Source organism: Mchenga conophoros, linkage group LG7 (assembly GCF_057382185.1).
Source record: "Mchenga conophoros isolate Kocher_MC1m ecotype Shallow Benthic linkage group LG7, M_conophoros_male_GT1.1, whole genome shotgun sequence".
In the NCBI taxonomy this organism is placed as follows: Eukaryota; Metazoa; Chordata; class Actinopteri; order Cichliformes; family Cichlidae; genus Mchenga; species Mchenga conophoros.
In genome coordinates this window covers 30729197-30736767 of record NC_140532.1, presented here as the reverse complement: position 1 = coordinate 30736767, position 7571 = coordinate 30729197, and the positions used below count along the sequence as shown (strand labels likewise).

The 7571-nt window shown below is 42.2% G+C and overlaps 1 protein-coding gene across 2 annotated transcripts in view; it reads left to right on the top strand.

The window, feature by feature from the left end:
* The first annotated feature begins 1088 nt into the window (after nt 1-1088).
* The window catches only part of pip5kl1 (phosphatidylinositol-4-phosphate 5-kinase-like 1), a 62289-nt gene continuing 55806 nt past the window's right edge, over nt 1089-7571 (top strand). Inside the window, exon 1 of one of the 2 annotated variants that reach the window (XM_085278840.1) lies at nt 1089-1214. The gene's annotated coding sequence lies outside the window, so the exon portion shown is untranslated. Of the gene's footprint in view, nt 1215-6325; nt 6344-7571 lie in introns of those variants that run through there. The other variant, XM_085278843.1, reaches the window with a different exon arrangement.

The window sequence follows — 7571 nt, the reverse complement described above, 5'->3', positions numbered from 1 at the left end:
AACACCATCTTCATCATCCTTTGTCCAATATATCCACTCTCTCTCCTCCATACATGTCCAAATCATCACATCCTTCCTTCTCTAACTTTGTCTCCAAATTGTTCATCTGAGCTGTCACCCTGATATTTAACTTGCATCCAAATTAGACTACTGTAATTCCCTCTACTTGGGCCTCCCATCTTCCTCTATCCACCGCCTCCAGTTAGTTCAAAACGCAGCTGCGCATCTCCTAACTGATACTAGAAATTATGCCCACATCACACCAGTTTTAGCCAACCTACATTGGCTTCCTGTTGAATATCGCATCAATTTCAAAATTCTCTTGCTTACCTTTAAAATTTTAAACAATTTGGCTCCCAGCTATCTATGCAAACTCCTCCATTTGTATATCCCTAATAAGGCACTTAGATCTTCTAATCAAATGCTCCTGATGCAACCGAGGTCTCGTCTGAAGTTCAGAGGTGGTCAGGCCCTTGCTGCCGTAGCTCCCAGACTCTGGAATAACCTTTTGATTCAAACTAATATGCTATTTCATGGCTAGTTATGTGTTGTTGTTGTTTTTTACTCATATTGTTCATATTGTTTCCTGCCCTCCTTTTACCTGTTTCTTTTATGCTGTCTTATGCTATTTCTCTGACCAACTGTGAAGCACTTTGGTCAGCTTTGTTGTATTATTATGTGCTATAGAAATACATTTTGATTTGATTTGATCCGAAAGAATTTGCAAAAAAGAAAAAAAAAATGGAGAAAAAGCAAATTAAAATCCAATAACTCTGGTGTCTCCAAGTGAAAATCTACGTTTAAGGTATTGTATATGTTTGTATATCGTCTGAGAGGAGTTGGGGTTTCTTGTCTGTGGAGTGTTGGGTGTGTTTTCAGATGGATGGAGACTCGAGTCCAGTTGGCTGGAAAACCTCCAGCAGTGAGTCAGCAGAGTTTGCGCTGCAGTTGCATTCCCACTTTGCCAACAAACCTTTTATTTCTGCACCTCTGCTTGCCTCATATTGACTGCAGTATCAGAGCTGCAGCTGCCGGCAGTCGTGTCTGCCTCAGACAGTCAGTGCCAGTGTGGGTGTGACCGCTGGGTGAGCCGGGCTATGCTCCGATGACATCACACGGTCATTCTGCAGGCTGACATGTGACACACATGCACTCAGTGAGTGACACACACTGGGAGAGACACGGACAGGCCGACCATCAGCTGCTGTACAGAGGCAAGTGAAACGCTTTGAATCTGATTGCTTCCATAATGCGTGCAGTCACTGCTAGAGATCAACTGTGTGAGGGGTTTCACCCAAGCTGCTGATGTGTAGTCACCTCCCCGGGCTGCTGTGTGCAGTTATTAGACACTGTCAGCTTTGTTTTTGTTACAATCATCAGATTCTCATTTAAAGATGAAATGTCCTCAATTCATTTTGAGTTGGCTGTCTGCTCACAGCCGTATAGTGACCAAATCAGTTGTTGCAACTTTGCTGTCCATAAAAACAGCATCAACTTCTGTTTGTTTGGAAGTTTCACCATCACACTGTGACTGCTTTTGACTGCAAAGATGCATCTGTGGCCATTGAGTGCCATAAATGTTGACCATGCATTGACCGCGTTAATGGCTTCCATCATGACATTAGTGAGCGGTTACTTCCCCATCACATTAGTCAGCTAATCAATCCATGGCCGGATTTACTGGGGTTGGGATTGTATTCTGAAAATTGCATAAATCAACAAATGTAAGATAATGTGCACGCAGGATTATGGGCGTCAGTGTGAAGGTTGTTGTTTCGGTCTTTGGTTTGAATGAAGTTAAGTTCTTAATGTCATGGTCCTGGATGACTGGGTCTGTGACCCAGTGTTTTGTGTTGTTTATTATTAATAATCTTCTCTTTTGTGTTATTTAGAGTTCTTAGTCTATTGGTTTCTCTCTGTGTTCCATGTTTGCGCTGTAACCCCTTGTCAAGTCCGCGTCTGTATTATATTTCCTGTTTTACTTTGACAGTCTGCATCTTATGTTAATATTTCTAGTTTTGCTTCCCTTGTCTCGTCCTGCCTAATTACTCTCAGCTGTGCTCTCCTCCTGTGTCTCATTCCCCTTGTTATCCCTCAGTGTAGCCCCGTGTTTCTCTTCATCAGTGTCACGATCTCCCTCATATACAGTGGGGCAAAAAAGTATTTAGTCAGCCACCGATTGTGCAAGTTCCCCCACTTAAAATGATGACAGAGGTCAGTAATTTGCACCAGAGGTACACTTCAACTGTGAGAGACAGAATGTGAAAAAAAAAATCCATGAATCCACATGGTAGGATTTGTAAAGAATTTATTCGTAAATCAGGGTGGAAAATAAGTATTTGGTCAATAACAAAAATACAACTCAATACTTTGTAACATAAGCTTTGTTGGCAATAACAGAGGTCAAACGTTTACTATAGGTCTTTACCAGGTTTGCACACACAGTAGCTGGTATTTTGGCCCATTCCTCCATGCAGATCTTCTCGAGAGCAGTGATGTTTTGGGGCTGTCGCCGAGCAACATGGACTTTCAACTCCCGCCACAGATTTTCTATGGGGTTGAGGTCTGGAGACTGGCTAGGCCACTCCAGGACTTTCAAATGCTTCTTACAGAGCCACTCCTTTGTTGCCCGGGCGGTGTGTTTTGGATCATTGTCATGTTGGAAGACCCAGCCTCGTTTCATCTTCAAAGTTCTCACTGATGGAAGGAGGTTTTGGCTCAAAATCTCACGATACATGGCCCCATTCATTCTGTCCTTAACACGGATCAGTCGTCCTGTCCCCTTGGCAGAAAAACAGCCCCATAGCATGATGTTTCCACCCCCATGCTTCACAGTAGGTATGGTGTTCTTGGGATGCAACTCAGTATTCTTCTTCCTCCAAACACGACGAGTTGAGTTTATACCAAAAAGTTCTACTTTGGTTTCATCTGACCACATGACATTCTCCCAATCCTCTGCTGTATCATCCATGTGCTCTCTGGCAAACTTCAGACGGGCCTGGACATGCACTGGCTTCAGCAGCGGAACACGTCTGGCACTGCGGGATTTGATTCCCTGCCGTTGTAGTGTGTTACTGATGGTGACCTTTGTTACTTTGGTCCCAGCTCTCTGCAGGTCATTCACCAGGTCCCCCCGTGTGGTTCTGGGATCTTTGCTCACCGTTCTCATGATCATTTTGACCCCACGGGATGAGATCTTGCGTGGAGCCCCAGATTGAGGGAGATTATCAGTGGTCTTGTATGTCTTCCATTTTCTGATGATTGCTCCCACAGTTGATTTTTTCACACCAAGCTGCTTGCCTATTGTAGATTCACTCTTCCCAGTCTGGTGCAGGTCTACAATACTTTTCCTGGTGTCCTTCGAAAGCTCTTTGGTCTTGGCCATGGCGGAGTTTGGAGTCTGACTGTTTGAGGCTGTGAACAGGTGTCTTTTATACAGATGATGAGTTCAAACAGGTGCCATTCATACAGGTAACGAGTGGGGGACAGAAAAGCTTCTTACAGAAGACGTTACAGGTCTGTGAGAGCCAGAGATTTTCCTTGTTTGAGGTGACCAAATACTTATTTTCCACCCTAATTTACGAATAAATTCTTTACAAATCCTACCATGTGGATTCATGGATTTTTTTTTCACATTCTGTCTCTCACAGTTGAAGTGTACCTCTGGTGCAAATTACTGACCTCTGTCATCATTTTAAGTGGGGGAACTTGCACAATCGGTGGCTGACTAAATACTTTTTTGCCCCACTGTATGTCTGTGTGTTCTGTTTGCCAAGCCTGCCAAGTTTAATTTAGTTTTTCCCCAGTGTTCAGCAATAAAGCTAACATTTTGAGTTTCAGCTTGGCCTCTGCATTTGAGTCTGAATTTTGGGACCTTTCATGCCTCCCTGCACACAAACCATGGCACTTAACAGGGTTGTGCTTTATTTTGGCCACATGTTAACTAGGCACGCTTTCATAACTGGAAGATGTTCCCTCTCATATTGGCGTCACAGATTTTCTGCAAAAATAAATAAAACTTTTTTTATTAGACTAATTATTTATTAGAAGGGTTGGAAGAAAGGTTAGACGCTAACTGTACCAAAACCCTAATCCTTGATCATTGCCAGTGTCATGGTAGATGTTAGGAGTTTAAAACCCTGCAACACAAGAATTCACACAGGAAAACAGGGAAAAGCTAAACTAAGCTGTGCCCTGCTTCTCTGCAGGTTTTAGACTTTTTAAAGCCATCCAGTGGGGTGGATTGGGTCTTTCAGTGAGCGAGTTCAGGCCCTAGGGCCACGTATTTGACTCACCTGTCTTAGCAGTGGGACATGATTCTGTGCTAATAAGCAAACTCTGTGGTAAATGCACCTGACCAGTTTGGACTGACAAGAGGGTAGAAAAAAATGCAAATCAGAGTTCAGTGAGTGTATTAGTCGGCAGGTAGGCATCTATTATGATGGGTTTATTCTTGTTGTTGCACCAAAGAAATCTTAAAATATCCACTAAAATCTTGGCCTGATCAGTAACACTGCATACTTACACTGTTCATATGAAAGATAATCAAAACATTTTAATGTTGATAATTAGAGCAGGGCGATATGACCAAAAATATTTATCACGATATACATTTGAAAATTTGCGATAACGATATAACTGACGATATAATTGACACTAGACAAAATACTTTACAACTCCTCTACTTTATTGGTGCAAAAAAACACCCCCATCAATGTATTTTCACTTACGCAAGCAGCTTTTTAAGTGCATTAAAGTTATATAAAAAGTTAACAGTGCAAATGCAAATTCCTTGCTGACAGTTTAACCAAAAGGCATTTCCAGTGGAAACTGGCCGACAGATCCTCAGCATAACCATGTATAATATCCACAAAACTTAAAAAGAGGTTATACACACGCAATACGGTAATATTATGTTGAAGCACAGTACGTATCCCTCCGCGAGGCTCCTGCCTACAATAGCAGTAATGCTCCGACAATCCATCAAGCGGTGCGGCTTCGTAGCTTAGCAAAGTCGTACTGAAACATTTGACAGATTTTCCAGCGCCGTGTACATAAAATCGTTTCAAGGTCAGTAAACAAAACCAGAATTCATACATAAGGCACACGGGATTATAAGGGGACCTGTCGATTTTCAGAAAAATCAAAGGATTTATTTTAAGTGTGCCGTATTTTCCAAACAATACGGCAATAACGACGGCCCGCTAGCATGCTGTACCAAAAATAGTGCTTTGTTGTGTATCTGACGGACGAAAGCTAAACCAGTTTCACACCACTGAAGTTGCAGCATTTTTACAAACCAATTCTGGTTCATCAGTTTCATTCAACGATCCACTTTCGCTCGTCTCATTCTGCGTCGTAGCCAAGTGCGCATGTAAACAAAGGCACTGCGCATGTGCGTTTTACCCATATTCTATCGCGATATTTCATTTTCTTATCATTGCCCAACATTACACCGGTATTACCGTGAACGGCATGATATAGCCCAGCCCTATTGATAATGATGGTTTTCACACATTTTTACATCCTGACTCATCTCCATCAGTTTAGCTTTTTTCATTGTCATGCTGTGCATTACTCTGCAAAACATCACAAGACCAGGGAAATTACAACTGACTCAAATCCTATGCTAGTGTTACATTTTTTTATTTGTTTCCTGGGTTCCCACACAACCTTCCACCTATCATCTTTACCACAGCAATGGGCCTGGAAGCCTGGAATGGGTGGACTTCAAAAATCACCAAAACGTGTATTAGTTAGTATTTTTTTTATTGAAAAAGATTCTATGTACCATAAATGTTTTATGGTACATAAAAATAACAACAGCTGGGGTCAAAAAAAATGATCTGACGGTTAAAATCTTTTCTATACTTGGGTTTATAAAAAGGGCAGTATGTTTGCCATATCCAATCTCTGTCTGTAACGTTATTATTTTATTTAATATTTAATTCCTTTCATTTGTTTTATATTTTTTTTGGCCTGTAATTGGCATGCAATTCTGGGTTTTATCCTTTCTATTGTTATCATATTGCTGATGTTTTGCTCACTTGCGTTGCTTTGACACACTTTTATTTTCATTGGTGAAAGTGAAACTCTCTGGAAGGGAAAGCTGCTATGAATTCCACTGGAACCCATGTTTGTCACAAACAGCAGCCGCCAATGTACGGAGCAAGTCCTAGCACGATCTAATAATAATTTATGGCAGGCTGGTGTGCACATCAGCTGCTGTGCTACTGAATTCACATGAGAAAGCCAGCGGGTGTTTAACAGTCTTACATGAGTTGGATGTGGTGTGCCGACAGCTGGCAAGCATCAGAGAGTTGGCAGAAAGGCAAGAGAGCAGGTAAGTCTTTCCTGTGACATGTTACAGGTAATTGGGTTCAGAGCTGGTAAGTACAGCTATAAATTTCTTCAAGCAACAGGTAGACAAGTTTCCAGATAAGCAAGTTTCCAGATGAACCTTCTCCTTCTGTGGAAGTTTGGAGCAGCTAGCTTGGAGACGTGAAAGCACACTGCGTTACCACAAAAGCGGCAGGTAACAGAGGTGGCCTAATTCTCACCATATAATGGTGCAGAGAACTGCTGTACTCTACACTTGATTACCAGATAGAGGGCAGGTGTTGGAAGGACTGTTTCAATGGAGAAATTCCAGGCAGGGGGTGGAGCAGGAGACAGAAGCCATCACTGCATCTCCGCCTGAGGCTCCAAAGCAAGGAAAAGGTTAAGAAACAAAAGAAAAGACTTCCAGCCACCTGCCTCGTAAATCAAATAATGCACTCCCTCTCTACTAGCTTTCCTCTTGGGTGTAGATTCACACTTCCTACAAGTTTATCCAGATCCAAGTTTTAGGCTTCACTGGAGTTTTTGAAATCGCTCTAGGTCTAATTAATCTCCTCGGACCAGTTTGCCTTGGGAGACTTTACCTGGGTTATACAGTTCATCAGTTTGGGGGGTTTGTGGTGGCTTATCAGTTATTTAGAGTTTACACTTGATTGTAATGGATGTTTGAAGGCTTCCAGTCTTGCTGTAATCAAGACTGAAACTTAGTTAATGGTTCTTTTAATTAATTGAATACAGCACTGTTTCAGTTACAGTTAAGTAAAGGTATAAAGGTTAGATTTCAGGAGGTCGAATGTAAAGTACCAGTTTATTGCCGGCACATCCAGCTGCCAGTAATTATTGTGCTTTAACTTCCAGAAGTTGCTCAAAAAAAATGGATCGCCCGTGATTTATCTCCCAAGAGATAGAGACCAGCTCTACCAGCTCTGCAGCTTTAATGAGCTCAAAAACATAAACCAGTTCTCCACGTGATGCGCTAAATACTTTTTATAATGTTAGAAAACCCAGTCTACCCAACAGACAAAGTCTCTCCAGCATGTCCTGGGTCGGGCCTGAGGACTCATACCAAGACACTTAGAAGGCACCCTGATCAAACCACCTTAAGTCTTGCGTTTTGATGTGGAAGAGGAACTGCTCTAGTCTTATCTCTGAAGCTGAGCCCATCCTGCCTTCAGGGGAGGCTCATGTCTAGCACACGTACCTCACCCTCATGCTTTCAGTCTGTACCCACA